Here is a 22,585-nt window from a genome sequence, read left to right on the forward strand (position 1 = left end):
TGGTTTTTGACACTTGACGCAACCTTGACCTTGACCTTGACATTGTGGCTCCAAAAAAGGTCGACTGCACAATCTTGACATTTCCCCTATGAGATGACATACGTGTTATTAGTGCTGCATTAATAACCGAGGAGGAGTTCTGTTGTAAAGTTTCTATCTATTTAATATTTGGTCACCTGCTGTAGAAATTAAATGATGAATTTATTCATGTTCTTTTTGTGTCAAAAGTGTGAACATATTGTGAAATTGAATTGTTGTATATTGTAAAATCTACGACTAGATAAAAAGGGAGAGATAACAGGAAGGTATAGATATAGACAGGACAGAGCAACAGCTGGAGCAACAGCTCCCCCTGGGGCAAAGATCAGAAGAAACGCAGTCTGAATCCTGACATATTATTCACAATAACTTCATTCATTCAGTTATATTAACAATTTCAAAACAGAGCAGTCACATTGTGAAAAAACTATCATTCATTTGTTGATTAATTCACCTATTGTGGTTTATTCATGATCTCATTAATGTCTATAATCCAGGGATCCAAAAGCCACATGATCAACATTTACAATAATAATAATATTAATCTGAGCATTAATACAGGAAAAAAAACAAAGGTTTTCTTCTGTTTTTGTTGATGTTTTATGTATTTCAGTTTTTAGTAATTTTGTATTTTTCCCCCCATTTTGTGCATGTTTTTGGAGTCATTTTTGTGTACTGTATTTCATTTGCCTTTTTGCTGTTTTTGTTCATTTTTGCAGTTTTTTGTAAATGTTTGTTGTTGCTTCATATATTTTGTAGTGTTTTTGTCCATTTTATTCCTGTTATTTTTGTGTATTTTGTTGTCTTACATGTTTTTAGAGTCGTTTTTGTCGTTCTGCGTATTTCTGTTGTAATTTTTGTGTATTTTTGGTGTTGCTTTATATATTTTGTAGTTATTTTCTTCTCTTTTTTTCATTTGTTTTGTAATTTTTTTTTCTTACATGTTTTTCAAGTCATTTTTGTGCATTTATTTTGGTTTATTTTTGTTACTGCTTTATATATTTTGTCGATGTTTTGTGTATCTCTATGTTTTATTGGAGTCGTTATATATTTCTTACCACATTTTGTGAGTGTTTTTGTTGTTTTGTGTACTAGCTGAGCTATAAATAGCATGCTAAAAATATAGAAATGGTTACCAAATAGTCATACACACAAATTAAATGAATAATTTATCATTAAATTAATGCACATATACTCGTGCAACATTTAATATTTCCCTTTTAATCAAACAAATCAATTATCAGGGCAATTTAACACATATTTCCTCACTTATTACACAGAAACGTATTGACAGAGGGCAATAATTCCATTTATTATCTGCTATGTTTGTTGCAGTAATAATCACCGCTCTTTGTAACCATGGAGTCAGACAGAGGTTTAATCAGGAAAACATCTGTAATCCCTTTAAAAAGCTTTACCAACTGTGTTTTAAGGTGGATTTAAGACACTTTTTAAGTCACATTTTCTTGTAATGATATATTTATAGTGTGAGTCTGAATGCTAGAGCTAAATATCTCTATTAAAATGATACATTATTAATTTTACAAACATAAGAGAACAATCCTCAGAATGACAGCGTGAGAAAATATACACACCGTTGTTGGGGTCAAATACATTTTTCAGTTACAATTATGTTTTTAATCATTCATGTTCAATTACAATTACAGTGACCGGCATCTTTTCCAATTACAATTATTAAATTAAAATTACTTCTTTATCCTCAGAAAGTCAATTACAATTACGTTCTTACGTACTGAGCGTGAACTGAATAATCCAATAAAAGTTCATCTTTTTCTTGTGTTAGCTTTCTGTTAGCATCTCTAATGCTAACGGGTCCTAAATCATCTAAAATACACTAAAAACAATTATCTATCATCTAGTTTATGTACAGAAGTGAAAAAATTAATTAGAAGCAACAGAAATGAAGGTGTGAGTAGAGGAAGATAATAAGATAAATAGATACAGTAGATAGATAGATAGATAGATAGATAGATACAGTAGATAGATAGATACAGTAGATAGATAGATAGATATACATATAGATATATAGATAGATAGATAGATATAGATAGATAGATAGATACAGTAGATAGATAGATAGATAGATACAGTAGATAGATAGATAGATAGATAGATAGATAGATAGATAGATAGATAGATAGATAGATAGATAGATAGATAGAGAGATTGATAGATACGTGATGCGTGTGTGAGAGACTGAGCCACGGAGGAGAGATGTGTGTGCGTGCCTACAGGCGACTGGGACAGGTAACACGCTTATGTTTATAGTACAGCCAGATAATAAAGTTCTACAAAAACAAAACGTCCTGTTCTTCCTACGCGGTACCATCTTTAACAAGCGTACGGGAGTGATCCCTGGAGGAGAAGCTGCCTCTGGCCATCGAGAGGGCAGATCTCACCCCTCAGTGTAAAATAAAAATATGTCTATGAATTTACATTAATATAATACTTATATATAAAAATCACTATATTCTAAACCGAAACATGCTCTAATATTATAATATATAACTATAACAACGTTCCTGAAAATACCCATAGAAGAAGAAGCTTCAGTGCCAATAATAATAATAATATTACAGATGACAAAGCTTAGACTGTAAATACTGTATATTTTATCTTGGACCAAACCTTGAAGAAATAAACCTGCAAAGCCAGAAGCTCAAACATCTTTGGTTTTTCTGTTTTAACAGACATTTAAACAAAAGATTAAATGGAAATATTTAAAACTTGTTCAATCATCTGCTCTGCAGCTGTGTTTATTAATCACACTCAGTGAAAAGGTACGTTAGCTTCAGGATAAAGTGTGTACAGTAGATGACACAGTGTTCTTTGTTTTCTTGTTACTGGATGATGTAAAACAATCTGTTCAAATCCAGCTGCACACATTTCACTCTGCTTTGCTATAGTGTGTTAGCGCACACACACACACACACACACACACATGCACACACACACACAGCGTGCGCAAACACACAACACAGTATCGCACTGTTGCTGTCCAATGACAACACCTCATTACTGGGTCTACACTGGGCTTCATAGAACACTGACGTAATTCCACTACTCACTAACATCACACATGGGGGACTAACTGGACACCAAATGTACACAAAAATAACTAATAAAATATACAAATTTACAACAGCAATATACAAAGAAAATCTTAAGTACACAAGAGGACAAAATAAACTCAAAAGAATGACAAAACAAGAACAAAAAAACAGCAGAAATACCCAAAAATGACTCCAAAAACATGCGCAATGACAGAAAATACACAAAAAGAAAACAAATATGCACAAAAATAATTGGAAACTATACAAAAGTACACACAAAAAATGCAAAAACACATAAAAGGACAGCAAAAAAACACACAAAGGACAACAAAAACTATAACAACACACGCACAAAATGGGAAATAAATATACAGAATGACAGGAAAATGACATCACATATACACAAGACAACTGGAAAATACACATGTAATGACAACAAAAAGGGCAAAAATACACAAGAGGACAAAATAAATAGACAAACAAACTCTAAACACACACAAAAAAAAATCAAAAACAGACAAATATTTGACAAAATGACTCAGAAAACAGAAAAATGATGTAAAAATACAGAAAATGACAACAAATGCACACAAAATAGCTAGAAAAGATAGAATGTTGCACTCGGATCAGATGTGAAGTGTCAAAAACATGATTTTAATCTTTGCCTGCAGTCATCATGTAAGAAATGTAAGCTAACTGTTGAAATAAAGGCAATGCGTTGAGCTGCGTCCACATGCATCACACGTGCATTACACGTGCACATATGGCACAAACTGCAAAGTCAAACAATTCCTGGGAGGCCGTGAAAAGGATATGAAAACGAGTGTTTTATCAATGTAACAATCGCCGTTTAATGTATGGCTGGAGAAGCTCAGAAGCAGATGTGAAGAAGATGTGAATCTCTTTGAATGTGTAATGCGTGCATGCTGCTTTGGGAGGTGTTTTATACTAAATATACTGTATTCATGCACACATGTGGCTACGACACCAAACTTTAACCTAATATATGAGGACATATAAACTTAAGGCAGAATATCACACCCACATTCAGTTCTTCATTTTTTTTTATCCCGCACATGAAAAAAAAAAAAAAAAAACCCCGGGATCCGAACTGGGCCAGAGGATTTCCTTTAGAGTGAAGCTTTTCATTTTGGTTTTAACTTCAAGACGTTTGATTCCGCTTCAGAAGAGCCGATGGGCAGCGTCGTACACACACTGATAGGAAACAGAAGTTGCTCTGACACCTAAAGCGAGAACAAATCTTCAGATTTAAAAATAAATAAATAAAAAATAGGACTGAGGAACGCAAACACGTTTTCTCCTCAGCAGCTGCGTATGAGTCATTGAAGAGGCTTTAATATTGGCTTCGCAGCATGAACGTGGAAGAACTTTCTGTTTCTGGATGGATGTTCATTTATTCACGGTATTCAAATGTGGGTCTTAAACGCATGAAGACGATGCAGCTGTTTTTGTGATGATTTTTTCACTTTTCCGACCAAGGATGGCAAAAACCCGAATAATTTATGTTTTATAAGATCACAGATATGCGCAAAATTAACTGGAAAATATGCAAAACGACAACAAAAATACACAAAAAAAATGCAAAAGTACATAAAAGGACAACAAAAATAGACCAAACAGCAAAAATGTGTCCAAAAACACACAAAACAATAACAAAAACACACACACACACACAAAATAGGAAAGAAATATACAAAATGACATCAAAATACAGTGAACAGCAAAAAATACATAAAATGTCTTCAACAACACACAAAATAACACCAAATATAAACAAAATGACAACACGTACAGTATACACAATATAACTCTGAAACGGGTCAGGTTCGAAAACCGTAAATTTCAAACTTGGTCAATATTTACAACCAAAACTTCTCGTGTGTGAGGAAAGCTGACGACTCTGGATTCATGACCCCGTGATTTGTGACGTAGAACAAAATGTAGCCAATATACACAAAAAGACAACATATCTACCCAAAAATTTAACTGGAAAATATACAAAACGACAACAAAAATTCACAAAAAAAAGCAAAAATACATAAAAGGTTAACAAAAATACACCATACAGCAAAAATAATCCAAAAATGCACAAAATTATAACAAAATCAAAACTCTTTGTGTGTGAGGAAATCCAACGATTCTAGACTAGCCAATCAAGAAGCGAGCTAACTGACAAACATGTAATGTGGCGTTCAAGGCAACTCGGAAATCGGTCTTTCCGAGTTTAAAAACTCCAAGTTCAATCAAGAAACATGGCTGACCGCTGTAATATTACAAATCCTTTTACAATTTTACAGAGTAGGAGCCCCGACTTCAGGTGGCGTTTCGAGTGACTTTTTCCAAGTAGGAGGTCGGAAAATCCAGAGTTGCTTGGAAGACAGATTTTGCTCACGTTGTTAGATCTTAATTCCAAAACGTTACTCTTGTCCTCTTTTTGAATAATATGTTAAGGTTTAATTTATTCAGACAATTTACTTTGATCTCCTGACATGTTTCGACTGTCAACTGCCAGTCTTCTTCAGAGGCATCTGCTGATCGCTTTGATCAAAGCGGAGCTCATGAATCAAATCAAAACTGTGTGTGTCAACGATGACATTTGGAAGTTGGAAGTCGACCAAAGGAGACTTTACCACTTGCACAACCTCCATTCCTTACGTCCTTCCTCTTCATCCGCTCCCTTGTTCCTTTTCAGCTGGTTGTGGAGATCCAGATGTGAAACAAGGGGTTTGGACAGGAAAAGAAAAGCCAGGGAGAGGCGACTGAGAGGGAGACAAAAATCCACACATCCCCCCCCATCCTCTGGTGACGGGATTTATTGTTAAAGAAGTATTGGACGAAGGCCTTCAGACGCGTACACACAAACAATTATGTGAGCCAAACAATGGAGTCCCTCTGGAGGACAAGGCCAGATTGTGTGTGCGAGTGCTCGGTGAGTGCATCTGACGACAAAGACAAATCAATGACTGACGTCTTGCAGTGGATGGGGTGTTGTTATCGTGCTCTCTGGGATACTGGGGGGTCTTAGCCTGGCATGCTGCTGATGTTTCAATCAACAAAGACCTGAGTGAAGGACACCAACACCGACCAATGTCTGAATCTGAGGTTTTTTCCTCTGTTTTCATAGTTTTCAGTCATATTTATGCAGTCATATAGAAACACTGAAGCAGATCATTTAACAGGACTCAAATCTTGGGAATTACTGTAGATAATATGTCAAACTCAAGGCCTGAGGGACAAAGCCGGCCCTTCAGAGCATCCAAACCAGTAAAAACGAAAGAAAGCATGACTCATCATGTAAACTACCAACAAATTAAATTGTAGAAATCTCACAAATTCAACAAAACTCCATAATACTTGCAGGACAAAGAGTTTTCAGATGATGACAGTTATGTTTTATCACAAATTGTTGAAACAACTTGAAATTTTTCTTAAATCCTGCAATTTTCCTCAGATTATTTCACTAAATTTAGCAAAATTAAGTACAATGATTGGTCACAAAATCAAAAGAATGTAGTGAATGTCATTAGAGTTTGATATCTGTCACTTCTTGCTTAGATATTGTCAATGCCTTCATACCAAATACTGTATATCAATTACAGTATATGTGAAGGGCAAACTAGGACACATTCATTTTGAAATTGCCCAATATTTCCAGCTAAGATCTGTTCTGTATTTGGCCCTCGAATTACAATGAGTTCAACAACCCTGTTATAGATAGTTGTAAAGTGTAGATTTATTATAGATGGAATTGAAATACATCCAGGTTTACACAAAACAAGGCTGTTAGAGTAAAGTTTAGGGTGCTGAGTCAGCAAAAACTGAGCTATTCAGTCAGAAACAAGAGTGAAGCTGGAGAGGCTCTCACTATCAGAGCAGAACTCTGTCAAACATACTTCAAACTTAAGTTTCCCAGACAATCGCATCAACAAACACTCAACTCAACAATGACGGCGGAAACAAATGAATGAGAGCAACGACCAAACAAAAAGATCTCAAAGTCTGTACTCACCGTGAGGTTGCCACAGTCTTTTCACGCTGCTAACACAGACCCAATCTTTGAGAAACGAGTGCAACAAGTGGCGTACAGTGGAGAACAATGCATGTCTGCTGGAGCGCAGCAAAGTGTAAGCACTGCACAGACACAGAGACGTCCAGTCATCGGGCTAGAGCTCACACGGGATGTAGGAAGGAGGGGAGAGGACGCAGGGAAGGCTTTGCAATGGAATAGTTAGGTTTAGCAAAGGGGGGGAGGGACTTCCTCCTTCAGTTCTCAAATATTCCTTTCAAACACAACTTCTAAAAATCTGATATTCCTCATTTGAATTGCTTTGTTCTCTCCTTTCTACACTTTTGGCCTTGACAAACAAACAATAATACTTCATTGTCTCGATAATAACAATACTCTGGCACACTCCTTTTTTTTTTTTTTTACAAGAGTCTTTCTGTAAATGATACAAAGCCAGACACACCTAGAAGTCACACAGCTAACACAACACACACTTTCAGAAATCATCCGTCATAGAAACTAAAAAAAGGCTTGGTTTAACAAGCCTCTGATATCACTCGTCAGCCGTCATCAGTGCTCATTTCAACTGAAGGGCTCCAATTCATAAAACGCCCAACTACCACACAGTGCTTGAGAAATGGGGACAAAAAAAAGCAAAAAAAAAAGAGAGAGTCAGGGAAAGTCGTAACCTGATACAGCTAAAAGCAACAATTATTTGAGTGAGTCACTGCCACTTTTTCTTCACCCCATGTAAATTTGAGAGAACGAGAAACCAAAGCAGAGGAATGAGGAGGGGGAAATTATCCCATTTTGGAAAACTGCACCTCCTGAAGAGTCCCTGAGGTCATGGGAGAAGAGGGAGGAGAAATAAAGGCAAAGGACATCAGGCCAAAGAGAAAGAGAGAGAGCACAAGCCACGAGCTTGGAACATTCCCAGGAAAATTTCGCTTATTTATCCTAAATTCACCCTTCAGAATGCCAGACTTCTAGAGAAGAGGGCAATGATGAAGAAACTGGAGTGACTGCATATGAAGCCAAAACTGAAGTTCTTCGATTGAGAAAAACATGTAGCAACCAATGCCAACAGCACGAACATCTCACTATCCATTCAGGGACATTTTGGCCACCATAATGTTTGTCTCTTGTATAAACTGCCGCAAAAGCTGACCTGCATCCTGTTTAAAACTCCCGTCACCACGTTTGGGAAATGGGAAACAGTGCAAAAGCTTTGAACGAAAAACACAAGGCGGGATTTACACAATGCACTAAGAAAGAGAGAAATTCAAGGATGTGAGATGTGAGCGCAAATACGTACACAAATGTTTTTTGGACCAAGGAACCCTGAGATACTCCGGCCAACATTCTTGGGTTGAGTGGTTAGACAGAACATTTCCTGTGTATGAAGTCTTCATTTTGGGCTTTTTCTTCTATACAAATTAAATCCCAAGTGAAACTCTTTAACCCTGGACTGACTTATTGTGGATTGGAAAACACAGACTTTTGATGTCATGGTCATTCTCCATGTTACAGATGTCAGTTGACAAAAAGAAATAACATGTCGAGGTATTGATCACATCTTGGAAGTATTTCTGAATGCAAGTAGACATCATCCAGATAGATAAGTGGGTCATGATTGTCAAAGAGGTTTTAGCTTGTGAAAGACTTGCCAGTGACCAGAAAGCAACAAAACCAAAGTCTTTGGGGAGTCGAGACCGAGTCTAGACCAAGACCATAAAAATCAAATCAAACATGACAAGGTTGAAGAGTTCAAGAGCATTCTCCTACTTTAAATTTAATTTTCTATAAAACACAACATGCAAAATATCAAACCTTGAATAACTTGTTTAAGCTAGATTCTTGCAAGCACAAAATGACTTTCAGGAGACCAGAACGCAACAAGAACCCAAACAAGACCAAGACTTTGAGGAGTCAAGCCCAAGTCTAGACCAAGACCAGTCAAGACCATAAAAATCAAATTAAAGATGACAAGACTGAAGAGTTTAAGAGCATTCTCTTAAACTTTAAGTTTAGTTTTCTATAAAACACAACATGCAAAAATATAAAATTTTGACACATTTGTTCAAGCTAGATTCTTGCAATAACAACAAGACTTGCCGGAGACCAGAACGCAACAATACCAAGACACTACCAAGACTTTGGGGAATCGAGACCGAGTCAAGATATGAACAAGTCGAAACCAAGTCAAGACCATAAAAATCAAACCAAAGATAACAAGGTTTAATTTTAGTTTTCTTTTAAATACATTTAACATACAAAAACAAGGAGTCTGGCACTTTTTCAAAACACAACATGCAAAAATATCAAATCTTGACAAATTTGTTCAAGCTAGATTCTTGTAACCACAACCAAGTCTTTGGGGAGTCGAGACCAAGTCTAGACCAAAAACCATAAAAACAAATCAAAGATGACAAGGTTGAAGAGTTCAAGAGCATTCTCCTTTAAGTTAAGTTTTCTATAAAACACAACATGCATAAAACATCAAATCTTGACAAATTTGTTCAAACTAGATCCTTGCAACCACAACAAACATCCATGTCCGGAATTATTTTCAGATACCTGAAAAAAGATGTAGTGTTCAGAGGTATTTCAGACTGAAAATAAGATGGACTGAAGTCTGAGTTTTTGAAGGTGTCTGATAAACAAGGCAATAGAAAATACTTCCAAAGAGGAAGAACAATCAGTGAGCTAACGCTAAATGTTTAAAGTCAAATTACAACATTAATTAATCAGGAACAGTTTCAAGAGTATTTCTCCTAATTATTACATTAATGGAGCAAAATGTTGCTGGTCTCGATGGAAAACCCAGAGTCTGACCAGTCCAAGACAACACCAAGACCTTCAAAATGTGGTCTCATGACTAGTATTACGCCACTAACAATACCTGCCTCATACTGTAATTTCACTCCTCTAGCATTTCCACGAGAGCCTATTTGGAAAAAAAAGTTAATCAAACCAACAGGTCAGATCAGTTAAAATCACATCTTTAAATCTTTATCACTACAAACGCAACCTTCCGGCGTTCCCATGTAGACGTGCAATCAACAGCTTTTCCCTTTTGATCCAGACTAACTGAAAAGGCTCCAAACAAAGGGGGAACAGGGGATGCTCATTATTAGCAGCAAGCTAAACACACACCGCTCACATGGACGCACATGCTGTAAAATGTTTATAGCAGCCGTGTGCGCGGTAATGAGGTGGTGCGCTAGCAGGTACAGCAACATCAAAGGGTCCGTGTAAATCTGTCGCTGTAGGCTCAACCGCTGCTGAGCTGCTCACACAACAACTTTTTCTAAATGACTTGTTTTAAGAGTAACTAATCCCTTAAATGTACCTTTTTTCTGGCAAAAAACAAATGTATTTGGGTATTAAGAAGAGTTTTTGATTGATTCTCGTCCAACTACTGAAATGTAAGAGTGACTGTCCTCGATGGGTCGAAACCCAGTTATTAAAATTAAATTTTTCTATTGGCTGAGAATGGCGGTTTGTGATGTTTTGGTGGCTTCTTACATCACAAACCACCACTGTTGGCTCCGCCCCTTCTATAAAAACCAGCACATGCGGCGAGTAGGTTGGATTGAGAGGTATTGAGTAGATAGTTAGCATAGCATAGATTGTGCTTTGGTGATTTTTGTAGTATAAACTGAGCGTGTCCGAAATGCTCCAGGAGCTCCGCCCATAATCGAGGCATTATTTTGATTCCATGTCATCCAAAACTTCGAGGTTTAGTTACTTTTTGAAATGTGCTCATGTTGAATTTCACGTTCCATATTTTGCAATATAATTTACATTATTTATGAAATCATAGAAAATATTGTCCACCTTCAATACAACAGAAAGTCCCCGAAAACCTATAGAATCAATTAATAACAGGATGTAAATAAGTCATTAAAGTATTTTAAGCACCAAACACTGAACAAGAGTCAGTGCTTATCTAAAGTCTACAATACCAAGAAGGTGTTGAAATGAAATCATTAGCCAAACAAGATATTGTGATAGTTTGGATATAAAAAAATATAGATAACATCAGAAAAAGGTTCACTTTGCTGAAAAATTCCATTTAAGGGACCATCCTGAAAGCCTGGGCAGCCTTCCAACACATTGTTTCAAAGAGTGAACTGATAACAAGGCACATTGTTACAGTTTGATAGCACACACACACACCCAGACCCACACACGCGCACACACACACACACACCCAGACCCACACACGCACACACACACACACACCCAGACCCACACACGCACACACACACACACACACACACACACACACACACCTACGAGGGCAGTTTTTATGTCTGCCAGCCAAGGCTGAGTAATGACTTTTAACATAAAAAGAAGACGGAGTGGAGGAGACATGGAAGACTGGGTGAAGCTTGTTATACAGATAAAATGTGAGAACATCCACTAAATCCCACAGAAGTGAAACCTTCACGTGCACACGAGCCTGCACACACACACACACACACACACACACACACACACACACACACACACACACAAGTGCAATATGTTTTAAAATGCATCAATAATACATGTACTCTATTTTGGTATACTAGTAGTCTCTACGAGCACACTTTACTAGTGAAGTAAAATGTGTTACGAGTAAGAATTATATGCTAATAAGGGGGCGTGGAAAAGCAAACTTTTGAAAATATTACAACCAATCAGGAAGCTGGATTTGGTTATTATTTATTTTAACTCTTGTGTGCGGTGGACAGGGTTTGTACGAGGGGGATGTTTTATTTATGTTTATCTTTGTAAAAACACTTTGAGCTGCATTTTTTGTTTGAAAAGTGCTTTTTATAAATAAAGATTGATTTGATTTGATTTGATAATCCCTCCTACTTCATTAGCATTAGCTCTACTAATACTGCGAGTGAATCTTTTGGCTTTACTAGTACTATCAGTACTAGTAGTACAGTCTACTAGTACTACTAATGACATTTAGAGCGAACACTTTAGATTATATTTAACTCCAAATGTGAGTATGAGTAAAGCTTTACTAAGGTTGATATCATTGACGTTACATTTATGCTCAAACAGATTTCCATCCTAACAGACTGATCTGATCACACACACACACACACACACACACACACACACACACACACACACACACACACACACACACACACACACACACACACACACACACACACACACACACACACACACACACACACACACACACACACACACACACACACACTGAATCAGGTCCCTCTGTCAAATGTATCACACCCAGCCACTGGGTGGCAGTAGAGATCTGGCCCGGCACACACACACACACACACACACACACACACACACACACACACACACACACACACACACACACACACACAAAAAAAACAGCATTGAATGGAGGTTATTCTCCCAGTTTCTGACATCATAAATGTATCTATACTTAGAATTTTGAATTGAATTCATAGGTGTTTTTTAATTTAATTTTTATTGAAAAAACAACTACATTTTGACAAACCTTTTATTTTATACATTTTCCTTTGTAGAAAATAAATCAAGCTCCAATTGTGCAAGATTTGGTTTCTTCCTTTTTAAGTTTCTACATGAGACGTTTACTGTATGCAAGGGAACCGTACCAAGATTTATTACCAAGAATAAACATGGGGGGTGAAAGTAACTATAACTTTAACTTTGATTACTATTTAATTGAGCTACTTTTTACTTGTACTTGAGTAGGAGATATTGGTACTCCTTACACCTCTGTGCAGGGTTGGGGTCAATTATAATTGTAATCATGTAATTGATGATAATGATTATAATAGTATTTTAAAAAATCTGTTGGTGTCGTAGTCGTTATTTAAACTGTAATTGAGTTTAAAGATACAGTTCTATATAAGGTTCACTTTTTTTAGGTTATTTATTTCAGGGCTCAGTAGTTGTGATTAATTGTAATTGAGAACGTAATTGAAATTGATTTTCTGAGGATAAAAGAAATATTGTGATTTAATTGTAATTGTAGAATATGGTGGTTACTGTAACTCAACATAGATAATTGAAAACATAATTACAAATGAAAAATGTCATTGACCCTCACCCTGGCTCTGTGTATATATATATATCTAAGTTCTTTGCTCACACAGCATCACTACTATATATCTATGTTTATTTCTACGTAGACTGTCATGTGACTGTAAAGGCAGGAAGTTATTTTCATCCAATCAGGTCGAGTTGCTGTTAAAGCTCAATTATGTTGTTGTTTGTTTGGCAGTAAATGTAAATGTGAAACTGTTCTGTATTCTGTGTTAATAGCAGTTGTGCATGCGATGTGTGTGTGCGTGTGTGTGTGCGTGATGATGATGATGATGATGAAGAGGGACCGTCAGAGGAGCTCCATTAGATTCAGCCTCAGGGCTTTAGAGAAGTCACAGCGCTCGTGTCCACCATGACTAACGGATGGAATCTGTTTTATATTCAGCTCAAAGCAGACGGTGGCAGATGTACCAGTATTTCATCATAATGTGAACTAGTGCTTCACTTTCTGAGGGTTTTATAAAAACACATTTGATTTAATGCTAGTGGTTGATGATGGATACAAGGCAGGAGTCATTTAGAGATCATTCACCAATACTGGATTTAAGAGATTCAATTATTTATTTACAGAAAAACTGATGAACTACGGCCAGGACCGTCAAATAGCACGTACCACGTTCCTGAGATCTCAGTCAATTGGACTCGGTTCCACTGAGTAAAGAAATGGGGCCCCGTGGCACATACGGCGTAATGGGCCCCATTTATATATATAATGATTCGGTACCACCAACTGTCGCAATATTTGACTCACAAATAAATGAGAAAACAACTTTAATGAAATTGACAAAAAAAGGGGGGTGGGCCCCCTAATCAAATTATGTGAGGCATAATCCTAATCTATGTTGAATTACCTTTCAAACAATATATCACATGACTATGTTCCCATTAATTTGGAAATTACCGGAAACGGGGGGGGGGGGGGGGGGGGGGGGGGGGGGGGGCACCCCCCAGCTCCATTTAAAAAAAAAAGGGCTCCGAGCGTCTCATCATATTCATTCATAGATTATTCATACCAACTGCATCCCAATCTCGTGAGAACTAACGGAGTAGTAGTCATTTGAAAAATGGCGCCCCCTGGCGCCCCCGTTTCTATACTGGTATGTACCAATGATTCGGTTCCACCACCAACCCTCGTAATATTTGACTCGCAAATTAATGAGAAATCGAGCCCAGCCTAAAAACTAGGGGTGGGACGATACACAAAGTTTACGATACAATACGATTGACGATAACGGGCTCGGTTTGATATTTTTAGAAAGAGAAAAAGACAAAAAAAAAAAGCTTATGGAAAAGTAACAATGCTTTTATTTTTACCACAGGACTTCCTGGTTGGTCCTGTTTTTTTTCTGACCCCTCTTTATGATACCACTCATACTCTCGATGTAATATTGCAATATTTTATTACACGATATATCGTCCCACCCTAATTAAACACTTCGTGTATGAGCTCAATATCAACTCACATCCCTTTTATTTAAGTGTCTACAATGTTCTAATATAGTGATTTATTTTATCAAATGTTTTCCTTCAGTGTCTATTTACTAGAGGTGGGAAAAATATTGATTCACAATATATCACAATTTTTTATTTTTTTTGGTGATATAAATCAATATATTTCCTCAAAATGATTTTTTTATTTAACATGTTTGCATTTGTTGTCTTGTGTTAACACAATGGAACCTTCTAAATTTCTTTATTGGTTTTTCAATTTTTGTTGTTGTAAATGTTTATATACGTCAGCGTATTAGGGCCACATTAAAATAAAAAGAAATCTGAGCACTACTAATATTTTAACAATAAAGTCATAATATTTTAGGAATAAAGTCATAAGTTTATTAGATTAAAGTCATAATATTTTAAGAATAAAGTCATTATTTTACAAGAACAAAGTCTTAATTTATTCGATTAAAATTGCAATTTTATTCGATTAAAGTCACAATATTTTAAGAATAAAGTCGTAGTTTTATGAGAATAAAGTTGTCATTTTATTAGATTAAAAATGTAATTTTAATAGATTAAAGTTGTAATATAGTCATAATGTTTTAAGAATAAAGTTGTAATATAATTCGAGTAAAGTCATAAATTTATTTGATTAAAGTCGTAATATTTTGAGATTACAGTCATAATTTTACAAGAATAAAGCCGTATCTTTAAAAATCTTGAAATATTATGCTTTTAATCTCATAAAATTGTAATTTTATTAAGATTCTACATTATTCTCATAAAATCACAACTTTCTTCTCAAAATATTATATATTTTATTCATTTTTTTATTTTAATGTGACCTTAATACGCCTTCATATATTTATTTTTCCTCCTTTTTGTCATTTTCTAACATTTGTTTGTCATTACATCAGATTTCTGTTTTATTCTGCTCAAGGGATTTAAAAATATGTATGAATACAGTATATTTAGCTGAAATAACATCATTCTGAACCTGCTGTAACTACTCACTGTCGTCATTGAAACGTGTTAAAAATGTCCGTCTGTGAGCTCTGCTATCGTCCCAAATCTTCCTCTTCTCCAATTTTCTGTGTCTCACTTCAGCGCGACTCAAATCACAGGTTTGTGAAGGTGTCGTTCAGGTCAGAAGTAAGAAGAGCTGATGATTCCCTGTGATTACAGCCTGATGGTCTCCTCTGGACACATCTGGACACATCGCACACTGAGCTAACACTCTCTCTCCAGCCATTAAGTGAAGAGCGTCAGAGCGAGAAAAAAGCACTGAAACGCTTCACCTCACCTTCACGTTTCCTGAAGGTTATTCTGTTTCATGGGAAAGTTAAGTAGAGATGTGGGAGGTGAGAATGATGTGAATAAGAATCATAAAAGTTCAATGTGCTCGAACTGAGGAAATGTGTGTCATACATGACACACGAGAAAAAAACTGGGAGTAAAACAACAACGTGGCTGTAAAATGTACATTAAAAATCACACAACACTAACCTCATGAATATTGTTTTTATAATAAAAATCAGTCATGGCTGATTTTCACACATAAAGCCTGTTTTTATTCACTGCAAGGAAGAAGTAATATCTGATATTTTATATTTCTGGACATTTAAAAAGAGGACAAGGCTTGAGACAAGCTTAGTAGTAATTTTACATCAGACATGGGCAAATTAAATGTACAAAATGAGTCATAAAATACACAAAATGACAGAAAAAAATACAAAAGGACAACAAAAATACACAAAACAACTGCAAACATATCTAAGAAACAATAATTACAAAAATGGCACAAAGAGACAATATTAGACAAATGTTCCCCCAAAACACACACGACTATATACATGCACAAAATAATACAAAAACACACAAAATGCACAAAACAAGAAAATTACAGAAAAATACAAAAGAAGGTAACAAACACACAAAACAACAACAAACATACACAAAAATTCCTCCGAAAAACACAAAAGAATTCACAGAAACTTCAAAAAGACACAAATTGTTCTCCAGAAAAACACAATATGACAACAAAAACAAGGAATGACTCCATAAACACATACATAACTAGAAAAACAACCCACAAATGACCCCCACAACACACAAAAAATACACAAAATGAGCAAAAAATTTACAAAACGTCAACAAAAACACAAAATTACAACAAAAAACACAAACCTTTTGTTCCCCAAAATGCACAAGACGACTACATATACACAAGAAATAACACAAAAACAGGAAAAACACACATTATACTACAAAAACCACACATTTTTCACACAAATACACAAAAATAACAGAGACACAAACAACTGAAATACAAAGAATGACTTGATTGACAACAAAATATACAAAATAAGCAACAAATATACAAAATGACTTAAAAACCACGCAAATCCACAACAAAATAGACAAACCCTATATTATTCCCTGTAATAATGCTTAGATTTGTCATTATTCTAAATGCTGACATGTATGATGATAATGTGCCCTCGTCTCTGTTTTACATCAAACACAAACTCTCAGTGAGTTTACACTAGTTTTCCCTCCGTGTCAGTCAGAAAGCGTAGGAATGATGGACTCTAGTAAACTGATTAAATCAGTGGCTGTGATGGTCCCTGAGGGTCTCTGAGGGGATTGGAACCCAGCCAGCCGTGTGTAATTAAAAGCACATAAAGACAGATCAAGCCCTCGGCTGCTCTTTTTTATTTGGCGGTGCCCGGAGGCCGAATCAACTCCATATCTTGTCCTGTCAAGGTTCAGCGAGCGCGTTTATTAAAAGGTTCACTACCTTTATTTATGAATGTGATGAAAGTGCAGAAGAAAAACCCACATATAGAAGTTATTCCTGAATTAAAATAATTGAATTTTACTTGTTTTAGGCTAAAAAAAGAATTCAACCTGTCAAAAAATGCATTATTGCTGAAATTTTCACTCTGGCTCACTGTTTTTCTTCAACTTTTTTCCTCTAGCGCATACGTTTATAAGATTTCTGCAAAGGATGGGAATAAGAAATATGAATATTTTCAGTAGTTTTACACGCCACTGGTTTGCAGCTAATTATTTGACTTAATAAAACTATCTTAAAGCTGCTGGAAATTACATATATTTTTATTAAAAAATCAGATAAATATGTAGTTTAGGTATGGGCAGCTGAACGTTCAGGGGCCATATGTGGCCCTCGGTTTCAATTTGTGCAGTCCCTAATCTAACTGCACAAAAAGACAACAAATGTGCACAAAAACAACTTTAAAAAGATAGAAAACAACCACATAAAAACACGTCAAATGGGAGAAAAAAAGACACAAAATAACTCAGAATGCAGGAAAAACTGTGAGTCAAATAAACACAAAGACAACAAAAGCGCATGAAAAATTCTAAAACAAAACAATGTCAAAAATAGAAAAAATGAGTGAAAAAAAAGCACAAAACAACGATAATAAATACATAAAAATGGGAGAAAAATACACAAAACAATAAAAAAATATACAAAAAGACAACAAAAGTGCACAAAAATTACAAAAAAAATGCAAATCATCAAAAACACAGAAAATGAGCGAAAAACAAGCACAAAACAACAACGAAAAACAAAGAAAATGTGAGAAAAATACACAAAATGAATTCAAATGCACAAAAAAAGTGAGTGAAACACACAAAAATGCACAAAAATACCTTAAAAAAGATGCAAAACATCAAAAATACAGAAAATGAGTCAAAACAAGCACATGGGGGTTAATAAGACAAAACGACTCCAAAAGCAGAAAAAAAACGCAGCAAAGCACAACAAAAGAGCACAAAAATAACTAAAACGACATCAAAAATACAGAAATAGAGTCAAAACAAGCACAAATCAACAAAAAAAAAACATATACAATGGGAGAAAAATATACAGCACAACAAACTGTAAGACAAAAAGACAACTAAAGTGCACAAAAATGACAAAACATCAAAAACACAAAATTAGTCAAAAACAAGCACAAAACCACAACAAAAAACTAAGAAAATGTGAGAAAAATACACAAAAGGAATCCAAAAGCACAACAAATATGAGTTAAATACAGAATAGGACAATAAAAGTGCAGAAAAAATACTAAAGAAAGATACAAAACAACATAAAAAATATAGAAAATGAGTCAAAACAACAACAAAAAGTGTTGATAATGTGGCCCTTGGATCAGACAATCACATTTTTGTGGCCCAGCTGTGATAAAAGTTGTCCATAAGATCAAATAAATCAAATATCTACCACACATTCTTGTATTTCTATCATCTCAGTATCACTTTCAGCTTCGTCTCCTAAAACAGGAAAAGTGAGTCAACATCTTGTTATTGCAGCGCAGCATTCAGATCACAGTGAGATGTTCATTCTGTCACTGAGAGTGTGTAGCGTAGCGTAGCGTAGCGGTGGTGAGGTAAAGAAAGGGCGACGTGCACGACATCCTGGCACGCCGAGGGACTCACTTAACCACTCGCAAATGAGTCTTGTCGTGTCGTTTTGTGAGAACGTCTGTGGCACGCTGCAGAGGAGCGTTCATATCAGGCCAATGAAAAGAAAGAGAGAGTTCAAACATTCCATTCCCACCTCCACACGCTGCCTTCTGGTCACAAATGTGATTAGAAACGCCCACACTGAGCAAAAGAGCGATCAACGGCTGCTGAAGGGAACACAAAAGTAAATAAAAGAAGGAAGAGGTAAAACGCAGGTCATCCAAAAGTACGTACGCTGCTTGTAAAAAATGTTCAAAGCGAACCAATGATATACCCTGGAGGAGTATATCATTGGTTGAGAAGACGCAGCGTATTGAATAACCAGAGGTAAACCACAGGTAATGATGTGTCATTGCTTCTGTAGACACTGTGATTATATGCTAGTATACGCTGTCGGTCATGGAAGGTATGGTGGTTTATTTTAGGATGAATGATGTGAGTTCACGCTCCATGTACTGTAAGTAATGACTGTACAGTAATGATTCCTTCCAGAAGATTCTGGAAAACTGGATTTTTGCCTTTTTTTATGGCTACAGTTACAGTTATGGATTAAGGGTGTAACGATTAGGGGATTATGGGTAAACTCAAGCAACCATTAAATTCAAATCGCAATAAAAAATAAAAAATAAATCAATATACATAGAGATCATAATTTGGAGGGAAAAAACAATACAGATTATTCTTCTCTTAATTCAAATTGTCAATATTTTTTTTGAACTACTATATTTTATTCTTAAAAACTGTTTAAACTGATGAACCAAAATAAACATGTATTCATTTATCAAAGTTGAACAAAACTGGGACACATTTTATTCTTTATTTTTAGTTTCATACATAAGGCTGACATTACACTGTCATTATTATGACACGACACCTGTCATTAGCATTAATAAGGTGTCATAAAGGCTGTCATTAAGTGTTGTTTGCTTAATTATGACACCTTTGGAGCTATGTTGGCATTTTTTTGTGTTAGGGTGAAGGTAATGAACAGTTAAGGTAACAAATAACACTTAATGTCAGCCTTATGTATGAAACTTCAAATAAAAAAATAAAAAATAAAACATAAAATGTAAATGTGATATAAAAAATGCTGCCACTCCTGCTCTGACTTCAAACTATTAGAGCTTGAATTCTCGACCTAAACCCGACTCGAGGGGTTTCGGATTTAATTTTGATCGTTAAACGACGGGTTCGGGCTGGGTTTGAACGTTGGACCCGGGTGTGCGGCTGAGGCAGAGACGTGATGTCAGAACCATAGACTGTAAAAAAAAAATGGACGAGACAAACTCCCTGGTGGAGTGAAGCTTTTATTTTTAGAGCTCCCCCTGCTGCCTGTCTGCAGTATGAGTCACAAACCCCGCCTCCTCAATAATAACAGACGGGATGTGGGTCAATCTGTAAAGTTAAAATACTCGTCACATGATTTTTTGTCTCTGCTGTAATCATTAATCAGTCCCTCCAGGATTTCGCGTGATTGTTGAGGGCTGAAATTTCTCCAAAAGTTGCGATAAAAAATTGCAATTTTTTTTTCAGCCCTAAAACATACTTTACTCACAATTAAGTTGATTTTTCCTACCAATTATAAATACATGTTGACCAGACGTGTTCTAGAAAAAATATGCTTCATTGTTGGAAAGCAAACACCAACACAATTTTGCAAAACATGCAAACACTTCTTTTTTTTTTTAGCTTATACACTGAACGTAGCCTGAATGCAAAACAGTTTTTAATCAAAATGATCATCAGAAGTGCAAATCAATAAACAATATTGAACTTAAGGAATCTTAAAGTGCATAATATGAACGTGTCATGAAAATATATTTCTATAGGCATAACTATAGGCTGATACCGAAATTAATCCGATATCAGCATGAATCATACTTTTTTTTAAATGTATTTATTTATTTTCAACATAACATCTATTGTATTCTACAATTGAATAAAATAAATTAAAAAAAAAAATAAATTATATATATATATATATTTGTTTCAGGCTAATAACGGCCCGATATCCGATATCAGCCAGTCATCCAACCTTTTAAGTTCTGGAAAATTGTGACTTTTAAGTTAATTTAACTTAAAATAAATTCTAGTTCTGGTAAGTTATTTGGTTCGGCTATCATGAAAATTACAGTTATTAATGCATTTTTAGTTTTTCCCGACTGATTAAGTTTAATTAAAGGAGCCTGCACTAGATAAATGACTTAAAAAGCCAGATGAGGAATAATATCAAACAAATGATGTGCAATCAATATATATTCATGTCTGTAACGTAACAATCGTTTAAAATAATCAATGTTTACCATCGTACTGATAGCTGGGGCTGTTTGTTTACAGCAGCATATATAGTCTTACCCTAGAGGCTCACCTCACCCCCCTCACCCTGGGAGACTCTACAGTGAGCTCTGTAGAGTACTTCTGCTTCCTGGGGACCATCATCACTCAGGACCTCAAGTGGGAGCTGAACATCAGCTCCCTTATCAAAAAAGCTCAGCAGAGGATGTACTTTTTGCGGCAGCTGAAGAAGTTCAGTCTGCCAACAAAGATGATGGTGAACTTCTACAGCTCCATCATCCAGTCCATCCTCTGCTCCTCCATCACCATCTGGTACGCTGCAGCTACGGCCAAGGACAAGGCCAGACTGCAGCGTATCATCCACTCTGCAGAGAAGGTCATCGGCTGCAATCTGCCCTCCCTCCAGGACCTGTACGCCTCCAGGATTTTGAGGCGTGCAGGAAAGATTGTGGCCGACCCCCCCCACCCCGGTCATAAACTGTTTCAATCTCTCCCTTCTGGTAGGAGGTTTCGGTCCATCAGGACCAGAACCTCCAGACACAAAAACAGCTTCTTTCCCTCTGCCACCATCCACATGAACACACCCCAAGTCACCCACTGGACCCCCCCCCCCCCACCCCCCCCCCACCCCCCCCCCCCCCCCCCCACCCGATCACCACCTCCACCAGCTTGATACCTGCTGCACTGTATATATATATATTTATATTTATATTTATCCTATTTATCCTTTATTCTCTATCTATCCTTTATTTATCCCTCATCCTTTATATTTATCATTATTATTATTATTATTATTGTTGCTGGGTTGTGCTTTGTTGTTCTGTTTTTATTTCTTTTATTTCTTTTTGTTGCTTGTTTTGTGCACCAACCACCAAGTCAAATTCCTTGTACTGTCCTCAAAACTGTACATGGCAAATAAAACATTTCTGATTCTGATTTCTGATTCTGATTCTGATTGGAAGATTTGTTTCCATACATCAGTGTGTATCACACGCACACGCACACGCACACGCACACACACACTGAGGCGGTGTGACAGCCCTGCTGGGTCACAGACCCCATTACCGTGACAGGTTCCAATCTTGTCCAATTGGTGGTGGTCCAGGCCCACAGACGGAGCCCCACAGACAGGTTA

General features: G+C 36.2%; 1 protein-coding gene across 3 annotated transcripts in view; it reads right to left on the reverse strand.

The window, feature by feature from the left end:
• Positions 1 to 22,585, reverse strand: part of sash1a (SAM and SH3 domain containing 1a) — a 270,649-nt gene that overhangs the window by 99,237 nt on the left and 148,827 nt on the right. The window contains exon 1 of one of the 3 annotated variants that reach the window (XM_028439242.1): positions 7,144 to 7,283. The exons of the other annotated variants lie outside the window; for them this stretch is intronic. The gene's annotated coding sequence lies outside the window, so the exon portion shown is untranslated. Of the gene's footprint in view, positions 1 to 7,143; positions 7,284 to 22,585 lie in introns of those variants that run through there. 3 annotated transcript variants of the gene reach the window in all.

This window comes from Gouania willdenowi, chromosome 24 (assembly GCF_900634775.1).
Source record: "Gouania willdenowi chromosome 24, fGouWil2.1, whole genome shotgun sequence".
NCBI lineage: Eukaryota > Metazoa > Chordata > Actinopteri > Blenniiformes > Gobiesocidae > Gouania > Gouania willdenowi.